Here is a 23,776-nt window from a genome sequence, read left to right as displayed (position 1 = left end):
CCCAACTAGCGGCAATACTAACTCCATGATTCCATTAGAATAACCCCCCTTTCTCCCTCTAACCACACACAATACCCCAACTAGCGGCAATACTAACTTCATGATTCCATTAGAATAACCCCCCTTTCTCCCTCCAGCCACACTCAATACCCCAACAAGCGGCAATACTAACTTCATGATTCCATTAGAATAACCCCCCTTTCTCCCTCTAACCACACTCAATACCCCAACAAGCGGCAATACTAACTTCATGATTCCATTAGAATAACCCCATTTTCTCCCTCTAACCACACACAATACCCCAACAAGCGGCAATGCTAACTACATGATTCCATTAGAATAACCCCCCTTTCTCCCTCTAACCACACACAATACCCCAACAAGCGGCAATACTAACTTCATGATTCCATTAGAATAACCCCCCTTTCTCCCTCGAACCACACACAATACCCCAACAAGCGGCAATGCTAACTACATGATTCCATTAGAATAACCCCCCTTTCTCCCTCTAACCACACACAATACCCCAACAAGCGGCAATACTAACTTCATGATTCCATTAGAATAACCCCCCTTTCTCCCTCTAACCACACACAATACCCCAACAAGCGGCAATACTAACTTCATGATTCCATTAGAATAACTCCCCTTTCTCCATCCAGCCACACACAATACCCCAACAAGCGGCAATACTAACTTCATGATTCCATTAGAATAACTCCCCTTTCTCCCTCTAACCACACACAATACCCCAACAAGCGGCAATACTAACTTCATGATTCCATTAGAATAACTCCCCTTTCTCCATCCAGCCACACACAATACCCCAACAAGCGGCAATACTAGCTTCATGATTCCATTAGAATAACCCCCCTTTCTCCCTCTAACCACACTCAATACCCCAACAAGCGGCAATACTAACTTCATGATTCCATTAGAATAACCCCCCTTTCTCCCTCTAACCACACACAATACCCCAACAAGCGGCAATGCTAACTTCATGATTCCATTAGAATAACTCCCCTTTCTCCCTCTAACCACACACAATACCCCAACAAGCGGCAATGCTAACTTCATGATTCCATTAGAATAACCCCCCTTTCTCCCTCTAACCACACTCAATACCCCAACAAGCGGCAATACTAACTTCATGATTCCATTAGAATAACCCCCCTTTCTCCCTCTAACCACACACAATACCCCAACAAGCGGCAATGCTAACTACATGATTCCATTAGAATAACCCCCCTTTCTCCCTCTAACCACACACAATACCCCAACAAGCGGCAATGCTAACTTCATGATTCCATTAGAATAACTCCCCTTTCTCCCTCTAGCCACACACAATACCCCAACAAGCGGCAATACTAACTTCATGATTCCATTAGAATAACCCCCCTTTCTCCCTCTAACCACACACAATACCCCAACAAGCGGCAATGCTAACTTCATGATTCCATTAGAATAACCCCCCTTTCTCCCTCTAGCCACACACAATACCCCAACAAGCGGCAATGCTAACTTCATGATTCCATTAGAATAACCCCCCTTTCTCCCTCTAACCACACACAATACCCCAACAAGCGGCAATGCTAACTTCATGATTCCATTAGAATAACTCCCCTTTCTCCCTCCAGCCACACACAATACCCCAACAAGCGGCAATACTAACTTCATGATTCCATTAGAATAACTCCCCTTTCTCCCTCTAACCACACACAATACCCCAACAAGCGGCAATGCTAACTTCATGATTCCATTAGAATAACTCCCCTTTCTCCCTCTAACCACACACAATACCCCAACAAGCGGCAATACTAACTTCATGATTCCATTAGAATAACTCCCCTTTCTCCATCAAGCCACACACAATACCCCAACAAGCGGCAATACTAGCTTCATGATTCCATTAGAATAACCCCCCTTTCTCCCTCTAACCACACTCAATACCCCAACAAGCGGCAATACTAACTTCATGATTCCATTAGAATAACCCCCCTTTCTCCCTCTAACCACACACAATACCCCAACAAGCGGCAATGCTAACTTCATGATTCCATTAGAATAACTCCCCTTTCTCCCTCTAACCACACACAATACCCCAACAAGCGGCAATGCTAACTTCATGATTCCATTAGAATAACCCCCCTTTCTCCCTCTAACCACACTCAATACCCCAACAAGCGGCAATACTAACTTCATGATTCCATTAGAATAACCCCCCTTTCTCCCTCTAACCACACACAATACCCCAACAAGCGGCAATGCTAACTACATGATTCCATTAGAATAACCCCCCTTTCTCCCTCTAACCACACACAATACCCCAACAAGCGGCAATGCTAACTTCATGATTCCATTAGAATAACTCCCCTTTCTCCCTCTAGCCACACACAATACCCCAACAAGCGGCAATACTAACTTCATGATTCCATTAGAATAACCCCCCTTTCTCCCTCTAACCACACACAATACCCCAACAAGCGGCAATGCTAACTTCATGATTCCATTAGAATAACCCCCCTTTCTCCCTCTAGCCACACACAATACCCCAACAAGCGGCAATACTAACTTCATGATTCCATTAGAATAACCCCCCTTTCTCCCTCTAACCACACACAATACCCCAACAAGCGGCAATGCTAACTTCATGATTCCATTAGAATAACTCCCCTTTCTCCCTCCAGCCACACACAATACCCCAACAAGCGGCAATACTAACTTCATGATTCCATTAGAATAACTCCCCTTTCTCCCTCTAACCACACACAATACCCCAACAAGCGGCAATGCTAACTTCATGATTCCATTAGAATAACTCCCCTTTCTCCCTCTAACCACACACAATACCCCAACAAGCGGCAATGCTAACTTCATGATTCCATTAGAATAACTCCCCTTTCTCCCTCTAACCACACACAATACCCCAACAAGCGGCAATACTAACTCCATGATTCCATTAGAATAACCCCCCTTTCTCCCTCTAACCACACACAATACCCCAACAAGCGGCAATACTAACTCCATGATTCCATTAGAATAACCCCCCTTTCTCCCTCTAGCCACACACAATACCCCAACAAGCGACAATACTAACTCCATGATTCCATTAGAATAACCCCCCTTTCTCCCTCTAGCCACACACAATACCCCAACAAGCGGCAATACTATCTCCATGATTCCATTAGAATAACCCCCCTTTCTCCCTCTAGCCACACACAATACCCCAACAAGCGGCAATACTAACTCCATGATTCCATTAGAATAACCCCTATTTCTCTTTCTAGATACTTATTGTTCCCACTCCCCTTCACGAGGGGCTCAGGCCTAATGTGAATAAACCATCTCTCTCTCTCTCTCTCTCGCTGCGCGCGCACACAAACACGCGCGCGCACACACACACACACATACACACAAACACACGTACAGTATGAACGCTCGCATCTATAATTATTCGTTACCACAGTAATATATAAAGAATCCTGCAAACAATGATCTCGTTCCCAATGCCACCTTCCAAATGCATGACAACACTCCCTTGTTCAATAACCAACGTGATTTACCGGTAGACAACAACAACAATAACGAAAACAAACAAGCAGACAATGTGGGTGGTCACTTAACGACACCAATACGACGGTATGCTTCCACTTCTGATGACAGCGTTCAACTTCAGAAGCTGGTCTATATATCGATGACGACGACAACGACAACGAAGATGCTGACATAAACAAGAAGAAACAATCCCTGTACATTCTAGCACAGCCCCTTGAAATGGGTCTGGAGGAGAGTGGCTCTACACACCTTCAACTGGAATGGGTCTGGAGGAGAGTGACTCCACACACCTTCAGCTGGAATGGGTCTGGAGGAGAGTGACTCCACACACCTTCAGCTGGAATGGGTCTGGAGGAGAGTAACTCCACACACACCTTCAACTGGAATGGGTCTGGAGGAGAGTGACTCCACACACCTTCAGTTGGAATGGGTCTGGAGGAGAGTGACTCCACACACACCTTCAGCTGGAATGGGTCTGGAGGAGAGTGACTCCACACACCTTCAGCTTGAATGGGTCTGGAGGAGAGTGACTCCACACACCTTCAGATGGAATGGGTCTGGAGGAGAGTGACTCCACACACCTTCAGATGGAATGGGTCTGGAGGAGAGTGACTCCACACACCTTCAGTTGGAATGGGTCTGGAGGAGAGTGACTCCACACACCTTCAGTTGGAATGGGTCTGGAGGAGAGTGACTCCACACACCTTCAGATGGAATGGGTCTGGAGGAGAGTGACTCCACACACACCTTCAGCTGGAATGGGTCTGGAGGAGAGTGACTCCACACACACCTTCAGCTGGAATGGGTCTGGAGGAGAGTGACTCCACACACACCTTCAGTTGGAATGCGTCTGGAGGAGAGTGACTCCACACACCTTCAGCTGGAATGGGTCTGGAGGAGAGTGACTCCACACACCTTCAGATGGAATGGGTCTGGAGGAGAGTGACTCCACACACCTTCAGCTGGAATGGGTCTGGAGGAGAGTGGCTCCACACACCTTCAGTTGAAATGGGTCTGGAGGAGAGAGACTGCACACACCTTCAGTTGGAATGGGTCTGGAGGAGAGAGACTGCACACACCTTCAGCTGAAATGGGTCTGGAGGAGAGTGACTCCACACACACCTTCAGTTGGAATGGGTCTGGAGGAGAGTGACTCCACACACCTTCAGATGGAATGGGTCTGGAGGAGAGTGACTCCACACACACCTTCAGATGGAATGGGTCTGGAGGAGAGTGACTCCACACACACCTTCAGCTGGAATGGGTCTGGAGGAGAGTGACTCCACACACCTTCAGCTGGAATGGGTCTGGAGGAGAGTGACTCCACGCACACCTTCAGTTGGAATGGGTCTGGAGGAGAGTGACTCCACGCACACCTTCAGATGGAATGGGTCTGGAGGAGAGTGACTCCACACACACCTTCAGCTGGAATGGGTCTGGAGGAGAGTGACTCCACACACACCTTCAGATGGAATGGGTCTGGAGGAGAGTGACTACACACACCTTCAGCTGGAATGGGTCTGGAGGAGAAGAATGGGTCTGGAGGAGAAGAATTGGTCTGGAGGAGAAGAATTGGTCTGGAGGAGAGTGACTCCACACACCTTCAGTTGCAGGAAACCGTGTATGTCGTTAAAAAAAGGGGGGGGGGGGCGGGTAGAAAGAAAGAAAGAAAGAAAAAAAAAGATGGCACCATTCCTCCTGGAAGCCTTGGCCTCTTTCCAGCGGTCTGCCACAAGACTCTCTCTCTCCCCCCCCCCCCTCTCTCAGTCTCTCTTTCTCCTTCCCTCTCCAGGCCTCAGCCCAGTTTACAAAATAGTTCTTACTGAACTGCACCACTATACTGCCTGGCACACAGACTGCTGTGTGTTGTGCAAACTAAACACACAAACATGATAAACGTGATATGAACGCAACTGGAAAGAATTCCAATAAAAGCACGACTTACCACTCCCACTACACACGAAATAAAGAAGAAACGATCCCACGGACACACACACACACAAACACACACACTCTTGTTGTTGCTTTCAGAAAGGGAGAAACCAAACAAGAAAACCACACTCGCCTTTTCATTCCAATACCTAATCGCTAATGACTAACCAACCTTTTTTTTGGGGGGGGGGGGGTCTCACCAGCCAAAAAACAAAATACAAAAAACAACAACAACAACAACAAAAACCAACCTTACCACACGAACTGACACAGTTTTTTCGCCTCAAACCCACAACACACGTGTCTCTCTACACGACGCACCAGCCTCCCGTTTCTTCCAACGCCAACAGACCGAAGCACGTAGGTTCTTTAGTCAAACCGCACACTACACAACCCAGAATACCAAGCTCAGAACTAACTATCAGATCTGAAGCAACAACACTGTCTACCACTCACAATGTTTCATGGGAACACACAGACACAGACACACACACCACCACCCAACCTACAACACACCTACTCAATACCATTTCTTACTGCACAACCTCACAAACCTTTTACTCGTCTTCCCAACAACACACCAGTTAGTTATCGGAAGTTCTTTCAACAGACGCACACCAACCTACACACACACACACACACACACACCAGACAATGAACCGACTATGTTTTCTTCAAAACAAACACCAACACCCTGTCCCATCCAACCACCCCGCCCCACCCACATACAACCCCTCACATAAAAACTGGAATGACCAAATTTTTTTCAAACAGAAACACTATCAACACCCACACACAGAACATCACCTCCTTCACAACACAGAAATTTACCATGTACGTTTCCACAACACCAGAATCACGCAAACCTCCACACCACACCCATCCCCTTCCTGTGAAAACCTAACAGCTTGCTCAGCTGTAGGAGCTGTGGAGCTGAGGTTGAATTTAAATCGCCCCCCCACCCCCCAGACCCTCACACACACACACACACACACACACACCGCCTTTCTTACTCTCACTAACTTAGCAACCAAAACTTCAGTTCCAATAGAATCAGGGGCTTCTTTCCGTTGTATTTCAAAATCAAAAGAAGATTCTTGTCACCGAAATCGTGGGTAACTATCACGGTCTCATAAATTACCCAAGTCCGTGGTATCCATCGAAGTGCTAACTTGAATTTTCACGGAAGCTCTTTGGTGCCAACCCTAACACCACTTCCTCCCCCCCCCCCCTCTCTCTCACATGGATAAAAACATGTATAATCGTATTTGGTGGATGGTAATCTTTCATATTTTCACAAATATGTATACATATGTATGTGATGTATGCATGACTGATGTATCTCACCCTTTCAAACTGGGGAAAAGGTCTTTCTGTATAAATATTTGAGTCCTGCGCAAGTCCTGAATCAGTCTCTCTCTCTCACACACACACACAACACACACACAAATAAAAACAAGTTCAACAAACCTGTATACACACTTATACACTTTAAATCCAAACGTCAGACTCCTTGCTGAAGACACCACCACAACCTGTGCACGGAGTTACAATCCTTTTCCACGAGCACAAACCGACACCCACCCACCCACCTACACACACACACATAGAGCACTCACTCTGAGGCCAGCAACACACAGAATGAAAGAAGACTGATCACACCGCAGTACCGTTTTCCCCCCTCGCACAACTTTTTATCTATCAGTTCACACACACACACACACACACACACACACACCTCGCGAAGCCTCAACACAAGGGCACCCGAAGCTTTGGAGATAGAGGAAAAGAAAGAACAGAAGAGAACAGAGCAGAAACGCCTGCACTCACAAGGCAAAACTTCAACTACGTAGCACACACACTAACTCTGAAAGCTCCTACAGCTTCACACCACTCAACCGCGGTGCGACGACGAGAAAGGCCCCATTTTACTACTGCCACCCACTACCTCTGCCGCTGCTATGCTGCATTAATGGACGAGCCCTCTCTCTCTCTCTCTGTGTCTCTCTGTCTTCTGTATGCACTGACTGCATTGGGTCATCATCACTGATGCTGCTTAAAACAGTGGGGTGGTGTGTGTGTGTGTGTGTGTGTGTGTGTGTGTGTGTGTGTGTGTGTGTGTGAGAGAGAGAGAGAGAGAGAGAGAGAGATAAAGAAAGAGAAAGAGCAACACACAGTCATACCATGACACACCTCACTCACTCACGCGCATACTGCTCTCGCTCTGGCACCACCATCCGCCCCCCACCCCTCCCTATCTACTCTCTCTGTCTCTCTCTCTCTCTCTCTCTGTCTGATAATCCTGTCTCTCATCTGATATTGCAGACATGGAGTGGAAAAGTGAGGAGTGTGCACTGTAGAGAAGAGCAAGAAACACTATTGTGATTGTGTGTGTGTGTGTGTGTGTGTGTGTGTGTGTGTGCGCGCGCGATACGTGCGCGCGTGTTTCCCAATAATTATTATGTGTGTTGTGGAGGAAAGTGGGGGGTGTATACGTGAGTGCATGAGAGAGAGAGAGAGAGAGAGAGAGAGAGAGAGAGAGAGAGAGAGAGACAGAGACAGAGAGAGGCAGAGACAGAGAGAGACAGGACAGACAGATAGAGAGAAAGAGACAGAGGACAAAGACCGAGACAGAGGGAGAGACAGACAGATGGACGGACGGACGGACACACACGAAAGACAAAGAGAGACAAAGAAACAGAGACACAAACACAGAAAGCTGGAGGCAGTTAGTTGAATGGACGAGGATGAGAAAAGAGAGAGAGAGAGAGACAAGGCAAGGTAAGACAAGACAAAATTCTGTATTTTAAAGACAAAGAGAGAGGGAGAGAGAAAGAGAGAGACAGACACACATACAGAGAGAGAGAGAGAGAGAGAGAGAGACAGACAGACAGACAGACAGACAGACAGACAGACAGGAAGGAAGAAAGTGGGAGGAAAAAAAACAAAAACGGGAGAGGCTGTGGGAGAGGAGGGGAAGAGAGAAGAAGATGGGAGGTGAAAGAGGAAGATGGGAGGTGAAAGAGGAAGAGGAAGATGGGAGGTGAAAGAGGAAGATGAGAGGTGAAAGAGGAAGATGGGAGGTGAAAGAGGAAGAGGAAGATGGGAGGTGAAAGAGGAAGATGAGAGGTGAAAGAGGAAGATGAGAGGGGAAAGAGGAAGATGGGAGGTGAAAGAGGATGGGAGTGAAAGAGGAAGATGGGAGGTGAAAGAGGAAGATGAGAGGGGAAAGAGGAAGGGGAACGAGGAAGATGGGAGGTGAAAGAGGAAGATGGGAGGTGAAAGAGGAAGGGGAAAGAGGAAGATGGGAGGGGAAAGAGGAAGATGGGGGGTGAAAGAGGAAGGGGAAAGAGGAAGATGGGAGGTGAAAGAGGAAGATGGGAGGTGAAAGAGGAAGGGGAAAGAGGAAGATGGGAGGTGAAAGAGGAAGGGGAAAGAGGAAGATGGGAGGTGAAAGAGGAAGATGGGAGGTGAAAGAGGAAGATGGGAGGTGAAAGAGGAAGATGGGAGGGGAAAGAGGAAGATGAGAGGTGAAAGAGGAAGGGGAAAGAGGAAGATGGGAGGTGAAAGAGGAAGATGGGAGGTGAAAGCGGAAGATGGGAGGTGAAAGAGGAAGATGGGAAGGGAAAGAGGAAGATGGGAGGGGAAAGAGGAAGATGGGAGGTGAAAGAGGAAGATGGGAGGGGAAGAGAGAAGAAGATGGGAGGTGAAAGAGGAAGATGAGAGGGGAAAGAGGAAGATGGGAGGTGAAAGAGGAAGATGGGAGGTGAAAGAGGAAGGTGAAAGAGGAAGATGGGAGGTGAAAGAGGAAGATGGGAGGGGAAAGAGGAAGATGGGAGGTGAAAGAGGAAGATGGGAGGGGAAAGAGGAAGATGGGAGGGGAAAGAGGAAGATGGGAGGGGAAAGAGGAAGATGGGAGGTGAAAGAGGAAGGGGAAAGAGGAAGATGGGAGGTGAAAGAGGAAGATGGGAGGTGAAAGAGGAAGATGGGAGGGGAAAGAGGAAGATGGGAGGGGAAAGAGGAAGGGATTCATCCGCTGCTGCTTTACTTCTGCTGCTGCTGGCATCGTGCACTGTTTACTGATAGCTGGCGATATGAGAGACAGGGGGCAGGGAGAGAAGGGCACAGATAGAAAGACAGAGAGAGAGAGAAAACTACTATTACCTTTTTATTTCCCCTGACCGGCCCCTACAATACATATATACACCTTTCTCCCAAATTTCCCCTTCACCCAGCCACACATACACACACGCGCGCGCGTGCACACACACACACACACCACAGAGAAAGAGAGAGAGAGAGGGGGGGAGGAGACTTATCCACGCGTTTCTTAAGTTATGAATGAACAGATCTTTGATAGTTTGTTCGTTCTTGTTGAAGATTCTTTATTTACCTATCCATTTATTCATCTATAATTATTTCATCTGACCTTCACTTGTAAAAAAAAAAAATAAAAAAAAATAAAAAAATAAATAAATAAATAAAATAAAAAAAAGTAAAAGGGCCTGTGTATGGGTGGGTTGTGGGTTGGCGAGGGCAATGGGGCTAGGTACAGAGATTCTGCCAACCACGTCAACAATATTTCTATATCCCCTACCCCCTTTCCAATCCCCCATACCCCCCCCCCCCCCCCCCCCCCACCCAACACACACACACACCAAAAAGCGATTAACGTGTTCCAAAATAAAATTTCAAAGAAAATCATTTTCCACGAGATAACATCTGTAACATCATCTTGGGGACGAGTGCAACTGATAAGTTATGAAATTGCGAAACGTGTTTTGAGCTTAAAAAGAAAAAAAGAAAAAAAATCAAAAAGAAGAGGAGGGGTTGGGGGTGGGACAAAAGGAAAGCAACTATCAGGACATGTTGTGAGGTTTGAAATATTATTTCTCTCTCTCTCTTTTTTTTTTTAAAGAGGGGCGAGGGCGAGTCTTCAATACGATATAATGTGCTGCGTTTCACATCGTTTCACAGACAGTGAACCGATAATCATTTCGGACAATGACTATGACTGGGAGCATGGAGCGACTTAAATGGTAACCGTTCGATAAAGAAAATAACTGTGTATTATTCTTCCTTTGTTGATTTAGCGTTTCACCTTCAATCAACAACCAGAAAACGGGTTTCAAGTTTCAAGTATTAATTATCCTTTCACACCTATTGGAGCATGGAAAGGGCCGATATAAAATAATGACTTTCATGCCCAAGAACAAACATTTACCAATGCATAACAATGTCACATAAAAGTTGAGGAACACAAATGTCTTTTAACCCCCAAACAGTGTGTAAACTCTCTCTCTCTCTCTCTCTCACACACACACACACTCACACACATGTACTCTCTCTCTCTCTCTCTCTCTCTCACACACACACACAATGTACTCTCTCTCTCTCACACACACACTCACACACATGTACACACACACTCTCTCTCTCTCCCCTACCCATACATACTTTAGCGGGTGCAGGTTCTATTCCTTCCACACTTTACAGTGGAAAGAGGGGGGAATGGCAAATCGGGCTGTCGACAGGCGTACTTGGCACACAGAAAGTACCGGGGGGAGGGAGAAGGGGGGCGGGGAGAGGAGAGTGGGGCTCTGATTTGGCACAGTGACTTTGGCTACCACCTCTCTACCCCTCTCCTCCCCCCCCCCCACCACTTCCTTACAAAAAGGCAAACAACTTCACTCCACACCTTTTGGGGGAGGGGGTGGGGGAAGGGGGGTTGTTCTTGTTGCAAAAAAGGTCAACTTTACCATAATCTTCGGGAGGAACAAGAGTTCCACAGTCTTCCTGAACAGCGGAGTACATACAGGTGCACCGCGGCTGTGTCGCTAACGTTTTATTAATCATTTTCTTGATTCGATAATTATCACCCCTACCATCAACCAGCTTCCTTCAAGCGCAGCTGTGTCTCCATACAGGAAAACGGGGGTCAATGTGAATATTCATAACATTAAAAAAAAAAATAATGTTTTCGTTTCCGGGATTCAACATCAGCATCAACACTTCTGCGGCATGCGCGCGCACGACAATATAGTGAAAAAACAACTACAGCGCCATTCTGACCCTACCCCCTATGCAATTCATGAAGCCTACAATTCAATTTCAGTTAATAATTATCTGTCTGTCGTCTACTTGGCGGACATATTTTTTTATTCGTCTTAGTGTTCGGATATATGTGGTAGGATGTCAGGGGAATTGTGGGAGCTAGCATTTAGCATTTAGCTTTTAGCTAGTGGGATTTAACATGAAGTTATCATCGTGTCGAAAGCACCCAGAGCGAGACGTGAGAACTTCACTGCAGTAAAGCATTATTCATCATTTTGTTAGATTTACAACACACACACACACACACACACACACACACACACACACACGTCTAACAACACTTCTCGTGAATAGACGTTAAACTGAAGATCTCACTGAGAGAGAGAGAGAGAGAGAGAGAGAGAGAGAGAGAGAGAGACAGAGACAGACACACAGATACAGAGAGAGAGAGAGAGATAGACAGAGAGAGATAGAGAGGGACATTAATGTGTCACAAAGTTAATGAGGCAATATCCACATTTACCCTAAAAAAAATGAACGAGTTAGTGTCCACAGCAAAGCGTGGACGTTCGCTCTGCCAGCCACACATAATATGGGGAGTGAAGATAGAGGAAGAAATGTGGACACAGCCGAAAATGACAATGCAGAAATTCTGGAACAAGCAATCACCCACATAACAGTAATACATATACCCCCTCCAGCCAGAACCCCCCTCCCCCCTCACCTTACCTTATACTGCACCGCCCTCCCAGCGCCCCTCTATATCCCCCCCCCCACCCCACCCTCTCTCTCTCCCGCCACTTTTCCACCTGACTACCTCCACACACACGGTGTGTGGCCATCCACCTCCCCCCCCAGCCTTTTCTCCTGACAACGGCGTAATATCAGCTCCGACATGATAACACAAAATGGCTGCTCCTGCCACTCTGTTCACTCATGCGTGCCATCAGATACCGTGCTGAGCTGTCTGTCTGTCCGCCCGTCTGTCTGTCTGTCTGTCTGTCTGCGTCCGTGTTATCTATCTACACTCTTGTGTTAAAAAAGAAAAAAAAAGTACTGCAACACAGTGAGACTGAAAGTGAAAACTAGTTGTTTGGCGTTCGGCGTGTTGGTAAAAACAAGTGTTTTATTTGGAACATGTCACAATACGTCACAGTTGTAAATTTTCACAGGACAACAAGAAACTCTTATGGGTCGCATGGGTGTAGTTAATTGCATCCGGACAGTATGCAGTCAGAGTTAATCTCTCCCCCCCCCCCCACGTCTCTCTGACTATTCAAAATAAATCTGTATGCGACACACACTCACAAAAAAAAAGCATAAATGTTCAAACTAAATTTGTCTGCGACGAAAGAAAAAAGAAAGAAAGAAAGAAAGAAAACGGAAAAAAAGCAGCATCAAAATATAGCAGGATTATGATAATTTTATACCAAGTACATGTTGCAACCTCAAATTATTTTTCAAGGAAGAAGTTTTGCTTCGTGTTTTATATTGCATTCCCGCGTTCCGGGTCCCTCTCTCTCTCTCTCTCGTTCACTCAGCAGGAACGTATTGAAATCTTATCTGCGTGAAACGATTGTCCGCGCACAGCAGGGGTACACACACCCACCCTGAACCACCTCTCCCCTCCTCTCCCCTTCCTCACAAATCATCGTTCCCCCCAATGACATGACGTTACTAGGTCAACGTACAATCTCACGTTTCTCAGAACATGAGAGGGAAGGGTTTCTTTTCAAAACCCTATCCACCCCTTTGTCCCTCTGACAATACAACAACGAGGCGGGTTGAAAATCTAGGATTTTTTTTTTTTTTTTTTTTTTTTTTTGCGTCGGATGTAAGAAACTTAGCACTCCTTTTAGCTAACCTACAATTAATCAAGGCTTGCGTGTCTGAACTCGGGTTTAAATTGCACATTTGCTCGTTGCTATGACTCTTCACACCCAAAAGGTTAAATGGAAAGAAAATGTTGTTTACTCTTCTTCAGTTTCTTCTTCATCTTCGTTCGTGGGCTGCAGCTCCCACGTTCACTCGTATGTACACGAATGGGTTTTTACGTGTATGACCGTTTTTACCCCGCCATATAGGCAGCCATACTCCGTTTACTGTTCAACTGGGAAGGGCAAAAAAAGAAAATCCTACAAGGTGGTCGATTTTTCTTTTTCTTTTCTTAATTATTATTTTTTTTTTTAAACTGAAAACCGGTGTGAACACAACTTCGAGTCTGTGGCAACCAGAATGTGAAATCCAAACCCTGTGATATCTGGCCCTGCGAGAACACTGGTAAAACACTAAAGGTACATCTTCAACTGATGGACTTCTCTGGTGCTAAATAAGCCGTCGCACTGAAATGTACTTGTAAACTCACAGAAAATGTCAGAAATAGATCTATACAAATGTCACTGCGTCAATACAAAACACGTGGTTTTAAAAATAAGGATTTATTTCTGAAACAAGAAAACTCAAACTTTCTTCTTTTTTTTTTTTTCAATCGATATTTTCCCAACTGATTCCTAAAACGTGTCATTTTTATTTTTTGTCTCAAATAAATAATGGCTTTGAGACAAGCTCGTCGATCTACTTGTATGACTGCATTTTCGATGGGCTTTCAAACCCATTACTCACTAAGACCAACTTAACTTCAATAAAACATGTCAATGCTTTGCTGAAATTTTCTTCCCCCACCCACGCCACCCTCCCCTCCCAACACACACACACAACACACACAAACAATGACACACAAAGGAACTAATACACGTAGTCATTTCAATTTTCTGTGAAAGGGGTGAACAGACAGACAGACACGAGGCAAAAGAGAGACAGAACACAAGATAAAATCAAGCGGGGGAACATGCCTGACTCACTGTGCACACACACTGCCCCCAGCCCCCAATCCTGTGTCTTCCCCTGTAACAAACCTGCTGGGGGGGTAGGAGGGAACAGCAAGTGGTCAACTCCATCAACACGGTCAGCTACAGGTCAAGTCTGTTACACAGCACTCCATTTTGCTCCAACATCTAATGCTGCTATTTTCTCGCTACCCAATCACGGCAAAGTGTTATATCTAATGCCGCTATTTTCTCACTGCCCTATCACGGCAAAGTGTTATATCTAATGCCGCCATTTTCTCACTGCCCAATCACTGCAAAGTGTTATGTCTAATGCTGCCATTTTCTCACTGCCCAATCACTGCAAAGTGTTATGTCTAATGCTGCCATTTTCTCACTGCCCAATCACGGCAAAGTGTTATATCTAATGCTGCCATTTTTCTCACTGCCCAATCACTGCAAAGTGTTATGTCTAATGCTGCCATTTTCTCACTGCCCAATCACGGCAAAGTGTTATATCTAATGCTGCCATTTTCTCACTGCCCAATCACGGCAAAGTGTTATATCTAATGCTGCCATTTTCTCACTGCCCAATCACGGCAAAGTGTTATGTCTAATGCTGCCATTTTCTCACTGCCCAATCACGGCAAAGTGTTATATCTAATGCCGCCATTTTCTCACTGCCCAATCACGGCAAAGCCTCAACCCACACTTTGAGTCAGACGCGAAGAGCTTTAACTTTCAGCACACCAAGAAACACCGTGGCCTCTCTAACAACAACCCAGGTGTTTAAACACGGACACGTCCAGGAGGGAGCAGCGCAGGGTCTCCTCTGAATGGCGACCTCATGTCGACCTTGCACACGTGCAAGTTTTGAGGATTATGAACGCTGTGTGCCGGGGCGTCAACGATAAAGCTGTCATGGAAGCACCGACACCACAACGGCGACACAGAAAAAGCAAAGACGGATCAGGATGGTGGAAGGAATCACTTGCTCACCGAGGTTGCACACACACACACACACACACACACACGCACACACGCACGCACGCACCCCCACACACCAAAACAAAGCAACAACAACAAAACACGCGACTTTGCCAGCAAGTGCCCCGGACAGTGTTCCCTAAACCCGCGTTACAATCCGATCACCTGGATGTGACTGTCGAGAAATGCTGACGCTGTAATGATGACGATAATGATGATGGTGACGATGATGGTGACGACGACAGTACTAATGATGATGACGATGATAACGATGACGGTGATGGCGAATCGGGAAACCCGACGACAGTTCTTCATATCAACCTCACAGACTCCCACCCCCAACCCCTCCACCCTCCCTTCTCTCCATCCCTGGCCTTCAGCGACCTCCATGGTTCTTCTTCTTCCTCCGTGGGCTGCAACTCCCACGTTCACTCGTGTGCACTCGAATGGGCTTTTACGTGTATGACCGTTTTTACCACGCCATGTAGGCAGCCATACTCCGTTTCCGGGGGTGTGCATGCTGGGTATGTTCTTGTTTCCATAACCCACCGAACGCTGACATGGATTACAGGATCTTTAACGTGCGTATTTGATCTTCTGCTTGTGTATACACACGAAGGAGGCTCAGGCACAGGCAGGTCTGCACATATGTTGACCTGGGAGATCGGAAAAATCTCCACCCTTTACCCACCAGGCGCCGTTCCCAAGATTCGAACCCGGGGCCCTCAGACTTTAACCCCCTCGGCTATTGCGCCCGTCGACCTCCACGATAATATCGAATCTTCCAGAAAAGACAGCTGACCCTGTGATGATGATAATGATAATAATAATGATGATGATGATGACGATGATGATGACAATGACGACGACGACTGAAGACGATGATGCTAATGATGATGAGTTCGGCACACAACGATAAGTCTTCATCTCGACCTTGCTGTAGCGGAGTTATTGTGTTGGGTGGCCTGCTGGTTACTATCATTTTTCTTCAAAGAAGGAACTTTGGTTTGTTTCATTATTTGCTTTCACCATTTCATTCGGGTTTTTTGTTTGTTTCTTTGGTTCTTTTTTTTTTTTTTATAATGGTTTGTTATAAACTGAAAGTATGTTGATGCATTCACCCATGCCATAAGGACCCAATGGCCTATGACATTAAAGTGTCAAAGCGTCACAAAAAAAAGAAAGAAAAAAAAAAGACCTTGTTATATAGACGTGTCTCCCCTTCTCAATCGCTGTCCCCCCAAAACTGACCAGCAACTCCAGCCTGAAAGGCAGACAGCACTGATCTGATACACCTGTCCCACCGAAGACTGCTGAACAGTTCTTGACACAACTCACACACACACACACACACTGTACGCACACAGCACCTTCCTTCCAGCTCTTCCCAAACCACTCTGTGTGTGTGTGTGTCTCTCTCTCTCTGTCTCTCGCTGCACCCACACGAACCGTGCAATTCTCTGGCACTGGGCTGGCATCAGCCACCCACAAACCGCACCACGCTGGCTCCGAAACGAAAAGTGCACTCTCACACGCGCGCGCGCACACACACACACGCACACACACAGGCGCGAGCGCGCACACACACAAGCACGAACGCACACACGCGCGCACACACACACTCTACCTCACCTAACCCCGGATCCATCATGTGTTCACGTCAGGCAAGCAAACCTGCAAGGTGGATGGAAAGTGGAGGGACGGAGGAAATAGGGCAGATGGAAGGACAGAGACAGAGAAAGACAGACAGAAAGAAAGAGGGTGAGAGACAGAGAGAGAGAGACAGACAGACAGAGAGAGAGATACAGAAAAAGAGCGAGAAACAGACAGAAATAGAGAAAGGGAATGACAGAGAGCGAGAGCGAGAGAGAGAGAGACAGACAGACAGACACAGACAGACAAGAGATTGAGAAAAGAGACGCTGAGACAAGAGATGTGTGAGAGAGAGAGAATGACAGAGAGCCAGACAGGGGCACAGAGAGAGGGGGAGGGAGGGGGGCAACGAGAGAGAGAGAGAGAGACAGACAGACGGAGAGAGACAGAGTGCCAGATGCCACACTGGCGCACGCAGGCATGGAAACAATGGATAGTTCACCGACTTTAGGCTTCCGGATGGGGAAAGGGAGTAAAGGTGTGTGTGTGTGTGTGTGTGTGTGTGTGTGGCTGTGTGTGTGTGTGTGTGTGAGTGAGAGAGAGAGAGAGAGAGAGAGAGAGAGAGAGAGACAGCGTGTGTGTGTGTGTGTCAGTGAAAGGCGGGGAATGGGGAAGGGAGGACCAAAAACAGGACAACAGAGAAACAGACAAACAGGCAAGAGATCCTCACACAAACGCGCACGTACTACACACACGCACACGTTCCCATACACGTGAGCAAAACACGCGCGCGCACACACAACACAACACACCACACCACACATACCTGTCAGCCCCTTTAGCTCCCCCCCCCCCTCGCCCTCCCTCTCCCCCCCTCGCCTTACTGCCACCATGATGGCTTTCCTCCAACACCACCACCACCCCTCCTTCACCCCCCCCCCCTTCCATCACAAACACAACCTCTTCCAACTCCCGCTCCTATCCCCTCAACCCCGCCTCCCTCCCTCCCGCTACTCTGGCACACTTCACTTCCGTTCCTGCCTCCCACACTACTGTACCACCATTCCCATCCAACCTCCCGCCCCCCTCCTCCACCACCACCCAGACTCCCCCCTCTCGCCCCCACCCTCCCCCCACCCCGCTGTGGCGCATCTGCCTGCACATGTAATGAGACAGTACTGATCAACACATGATTCCCCCTCCTCCCCCCCCCCCTCCCTCCTGCACATCTCTCACCATCATATCCCCATTCCGCCATCTCCCTGCCTCCCTCCACACACATTCAAGTGGATGTGTGTGTGTGTGTGTGTGTGTGTGTGTATGCATGCGTGCGTGTGTGTGTCTATGTGTGTGTCTGTCTATGTGTTCGCTAGTGTGTATACACACACTTCCCTCCCTCTACCCCCCCCCCCCCAACCTCTGTGTGTACTACACACACACTTCCCTCCTTCAAACCCCCACCCTCCTTACCTGTCCCCACAAACCCACCTTTCTTCCGCCGCCCCCTCGCCCCCGCCCCCCCCCCCCTCCCCATCCCTCCTCTCTCTCTCTCTCTCTCTCATCTTGTTGCCAGCCAATGAGTGTATAAAATCCTACCTGTTCTGTCTAGCAGTAGCAGTTCGGGGTGTGGAGGTGGAGGTGGAGGTGGGAATGGGGGTGGGCCGTACAGCATCGTTTAGGTGAGGGACGCGCAACCAGCACACACACAAGACATACAGAGATGTATGGGGCAGGGAGGATCGGAAATAGTGTGTGTGTGTGTGTATGTGTGTGTGTGTGTGGGGAGGGGAGGGGGGGGGGGGCGAAGGGCGGCGGCGGCGGGGGAGGGGGGGGCGAGTAGGAGTGGGGAGGGGGGCGGGGGCGGGTTGTTTTTTCAAGGGGGGTGGGGGGTGGGGATGGCACAAGACCCTCTCCTTGGGATGTGTGTGGTGGGTTGGAAGGTTGGATTGGTGATGGGTGGAGGTGGGGATAGGGGGGTGGGGGTGGGAGTGCGGGGGGGGGGGGGGGGGGGGGGCCTCTGAAGACGGGACGGGTTATATGGAAGGTAATGGCACAAATTAGCCAGGAACGCAGTGAAGGTGAAAACACGAAGCTTTTTTTTTCTCTCTTTTTTTTTTTTCTCCCTTTCTCCAACCTGCCGAGTGTGTGAGTGAGTGATGGAGGGGGGTAGGGGTGGGGTGTGGGTGGGGGTGGGGGGAGAGGGCGTACGGGCGCCAAGAGTCAAAAGAATGAGCGGAGGAGAAGGGGGGGGGGGGGAGGCAGCAAGAGAGAGAGAGAGAGAGAGAGAGTGACTGGGGGGAAAACCTATACAGTGAGTGTAGGGGGGGAAGATGATAAGAAATAGAGGGAGAGTAGTATAGGGGGGTGGGTGTGGGTATGAAGGAGACAAAGGGAGAGACAGTCAGAGACAAGACTTACAGAGAGGGTGGTGGTGGTGGGGAGAGTGGGGGGTTGGGCGTGGGGGTGGGCATTGAGCAACAACCTACCCACTGCAGACTATCACCAGCACGGTACGGCAGGATATATGGCAAAGTTCAGATCATTCGCCATCCATCACCTTGAGCCCCCAGAAAGAAAAAAGAAGAAGAAGAAAAAAAGAAAAGAAAAAAAACCCTACCACCGCCCTTTCCACTGAACCACTGTTATATCTTCACTTCTACTTACTACCCACTTCTTTACCACTGTTATATCTTCACTTCTACTTCCTACCACTTCTTTACCACTGTTATATCTTCACTTCTACTTCCTACCCACTTCTTTACCACTGTTATATCTTCACTTCTACTTACTACCCACTTCTTTACCACTGTTATATCTTCACTTCTACTTCCTACCACTTCTTTACCACTGTTATATCTTCACTTCTACTTACTACCCACTTCTTTACCACTGTTATATCTTCACTTCTACTTCCTACCGCTTCTTTACCACTGTTATATCTTCACTTCTACTTCCTACCCACTTCTTTACCACTGTTATAGCTTCACTTCTACTTCCTACCCACTTCTTTACCACTGTTATATCTTCACTTCTACTTACTACCCACTTCTTTACCACTGTTATATCTTCACTTCTACTTCCTACGACTTCTTTACCACTGTTATATCTTCACTTCTACTTCCTACCACTTCTTTACCACTGTTATATCTTCACTTCTACTTCCTACCCACTTCTTTACCACTGTTATATCTTCACTTCTACTTCCTACCGCTTCTTTACCACTGTTATATCTTCACTTCTACTTACTACCACTTCTTTACTACTGTCATATCTTCACTTCTACTTCCTACCCACTTCTTTACCACTGTTATATCTTCACTTCTACTTCCTACCCACTTCTTTACCACTGTTATATCTTCACTTCTACTTACTACCCACTTCTTTACCACTGTTATATCTTCACTTCTACTTACTACCACTTCTTTACCACTGTTATCTCTTCACTTCTACTTCCTACCACTTCTTTACCACTGTTATATCTTCACTTCTACTTCCTACCGCTTCTTTACCACTGTTATATCTTCACTTCTACTTCCTACCCACTTCTTTACCACTGTTACATCTTCACTTCTACTTCCTACCGCTTCTTTACCACGGTTATATCTTCACTTCTACTTACTACCCACTTCTTTACCACTGTTATATCTTCACTTCTACTTCCTACCACTTCTTTATCACTGTTATATCTTCACTTCTACTTCCTGCGCACTTCTTTACCACTGTTATATCTTCACTTCTACTTCCTACCACTTCTTTACCACTGTTATATCTTCACTTCTACTTCCTACCACTTCTTTACCACTGTTATATCTTCACTTCTACTTCCTACCACTTCTTTACCACTGTTATATCTTCACTTCTACTTACTACCCACTTCTTTATCACTGTTATGTCTTCACTTCTACTTCCTACCGCTTCTTTACCACGGTTATATCTTCACTTCTACTTACTACCCACTTCTTTACCACTGTTATATCTTCACTTCTACTTCCTGCGCACTTCTTTACCACTGTTATATCTTCACTTCTACTTCCTACCACTTCTTTACCACTGTTATATCTTCACTTCTACTTCCTACCGCTTCTTTACCACTGTTATATCTTCACTTCTACTTCCTACCACTTCTTTACCACTGTTATATCTTCACTTCTACTTCCTACCCACAGAATATGTGACGAATGAATACAAAGTTTAATGAATTTATGTTATAGTATTTCTAACAGCACTAATTCACTAAAAGGCCATTCTTCGAATGTTATGCTTTCAGGATTTCTGTCTGGTTTTCGTGCCCAATTCCATCAGGATGCGAAGGAAAAAAAAAAAAAAAAAAAAAAAAAAAAAAAAAAAGCATGACAAACAAAATAAAAAAAAGAGCCTCCCTAACACAAGAACCGGGCAACAGTAATACATAACACGGCAATCCACCCCACTCTCTATATACTGTCTTGTCCTTGAGACGTAACCATTATTAGCTAGGTAGGTACCCAAACGGGGATCTCTCCACCCTCCGACACGACACCGGTCTTTATGAACAGCACCCCTCCCCCCCCACCCACCCCACAATCCCACCCAACCCCCCCATCTTCACACAGCCAATACCACTATCCAATCCCTCCCCCCTCGCAGCCTCCCCCCCCCCCCCCCCCCCCCCCCCCACACACACACACACTTCCAGCTGCAGGCCCAAGCGGAGCTGGCCACAGATTGATTAGTGATGCTCTGGCGGCCCCTGTGATCTGGTAAGTCCGCCACGCTTCGCCCTGTTCTCCTCAATGGCTGTGGGGGCTTTATGGGCCATCCTCTCGTGTTCCACACCCGCCGCTCCGTGTTTTTTTTTTTTTTTTTCTTTTTTTTTTTTTTTTTTTTTTTTGGATACGAGTTTTACACCCCGTTTTCTATCCAATGAGGCACCACCACCCACACCACCACACCCACCCACAACACCACCATCCACACCACCACTCATCTCCACACCACCACCCACCCACATCATCCACACCACCACCCACCCACACCACCACTCGCAGCAAACAGCTGGAAGAAGAGCACACAGGCAAAGTAGAGGAGGAGGAACTGGAGGTGGGGAAAAGGTGAGAGGAGGGGGTGGAGTGGCACAGGTTTTATTTTATTTTATTTTATTTATTTATTTATTTTTTAAATAGAGTGTTACACCCCGTTTTCAATGAAGCACCACCATTCGCAGCAAACAGCCTGAAGAGCACACAGGCAGATGGGAGGATGAACGGGGTGGGAAGAGTTGAGTGGTGGCACAGGTTTTTATTTTATTTTATTTTTTACGGTTTGGTTTGTTGTTGTTTTTACCCGTTTGCTTCTCCTGTTTAGAATGGGCCGATGAGACGGGCTGAGAAGTATTTTCTTGGTCAAAGGAAGTGGGGGGTGGGGGTGGGGGTGGGGGGGGTGGTGGTGGTGTAAGCGAGTGCCGGGAAAAGATGGGGGGGAAAACGAAAGCAGGTTGCTGCTGTGCTGCTGAATAATTTAGTCTGTACTTCAGCTACAGCTTTCTGGTTTATTCAGTTGGAACATGATACCCCCCCCCCCACCCCCACCCCCTCTCTCTCTCTCTCTCTCAGTTATATGTGAACGGCTGCTGTGCTCAGACCACATAGTATGAACTCTCAGAGGTAACAAGCTCAAGATGCTGCACATCCTTCAATCACATTTATCTATCTATCCAGCAGCAGAGGTGATCTGGAGATTGAGGCGACGTGGGGGGCAGATGAGATGGTGGGGGTGATAGTCGAGAAGACACTGCAGTACAGGCAGCAAACTGATATATATATATATATATATATATATATATATATTTCATTCCTTCACCAACCCATCCCTCTTCTTCCACCACCAGCACCGTCTCCTGATCCATGCAGATCCGCCATCTTTATCATCTGTGGAAGCCTAGTCGGCTCTGACTCTCTTCCTGCAAGTATTGCACAATGAAGTAACATGGCGCCCAATTAAGTGGACCGGTCGGAAACCCAAGCAATGAACCTACTTCTTCATCAGTAGCACCCAATCCGAACACCTCCCCCCCCCCCCCACCCCAACCTCCCTCTCCGGCTTCCAACCAACCAACCTTCCCGTGTACGTCTGTTGCTTATCAGGGGATTTTTTTTTCCTTCTCCCTGACGGTTTCGCCAGAGACAAACTCCCTTTGAAGCAGTGGGGTTCGTTCTTAAAAACACGCGCTGACGTGCACACTGCCCGCAGGACTTTTACTTCACCGCTTTAATCGAATTGCGGGGTACCCAGACAACCAGGACAGGTATGGAGAATGGGGGTCAAATGAGGCCCCCCCCCCCCACTCCAATACACAGGCGACTCCCCCCCCCCCCCACCCCGTTCCAATCTGGAGCCTGTAGTGTCTTCTAGTGGGTTCTCCACCTTAGTGCTGTTGAGTCCCTTCCTGTGGTTGGCTTTGTTCAAACGATCCTTGTGTGTGTGTGTGTGTGTGTGTGTGTGAACACGTGTGTGCGTGTGTGTTTTCTCCAACACGTTCTCAATCAAACGGAAGGATGCTGCCAAGCCAAGCACGTTCGCTGTCTACAGGGTTCGATGCTCAACGCATTCACTGTCCAGGGAGTCAGTCCGCCCGCTGCCTTCCCGTCTGTGGCCCAGCAGGTTATAGAGGCGCGTCACATGATCTGTGCTCTCAAGCTGATTGGCTCTCCGAAATTTCGAGCAACAAAGGCGACCGAGAGAGGTAGAACGTGCGAAACAGCAGTCTTCTTTTTAGATTTTTTTTTGTTTTTTGCTTTTGTGTGTGTGTGTGCATGCGATGGCACTTCACTGACCAGAGTCTGGTTGCAGCA

General features: G+C 47.3%; 1 protein-coding gene across 5 annotated transcripts in view; it reads right to left on the bottom strand.

Moving 5' to 3' along the window:
• The window catches only part of LOC143277468 (rho guanine nucleotide exchange factor 11-like), a 266,699-nt gene that overhangs the window by 154,753 nt on the left and 88,170 nt on the right, over window positions 1-23,776 (bottom strand). Inside the window, exon 1 of one of the 5 annotated variants that reach the window (XM_076582310.1) lies at window positions 6,958-7,114. The exons of the other annotated variants lie outside the window; for them this stretch is intronic. The gene's annotated coding sequence lies outside the window, so the exon portion shown is untranslated. Of the gene's footprint in view, window positions 1-6,957; window positions 7,115-23,776 lie in introns of those variants that run through there. 5 annotated transcript variants of the gene reach the window in all.

Source organism: Babylonia areolata, chromosome 34 (assembly GCF_041734735.1).
Source record: "Babylonia areolata isolate BAREFJ2019XMU chromosome 34, ASM4173473v1, whole genome shotgun sequence".
In the NCBI taxonomy this organism is placed as follows: domain Eukaryota; kingdom Metazoa; phylum Mollusca; class Gastropoda; order Neogastropoda; family Buccinidae; genus Babylonia; species Babylonia areolata.
This window is presented reverse-complemented; position numbering and strand designations above follow the sequence as displayed.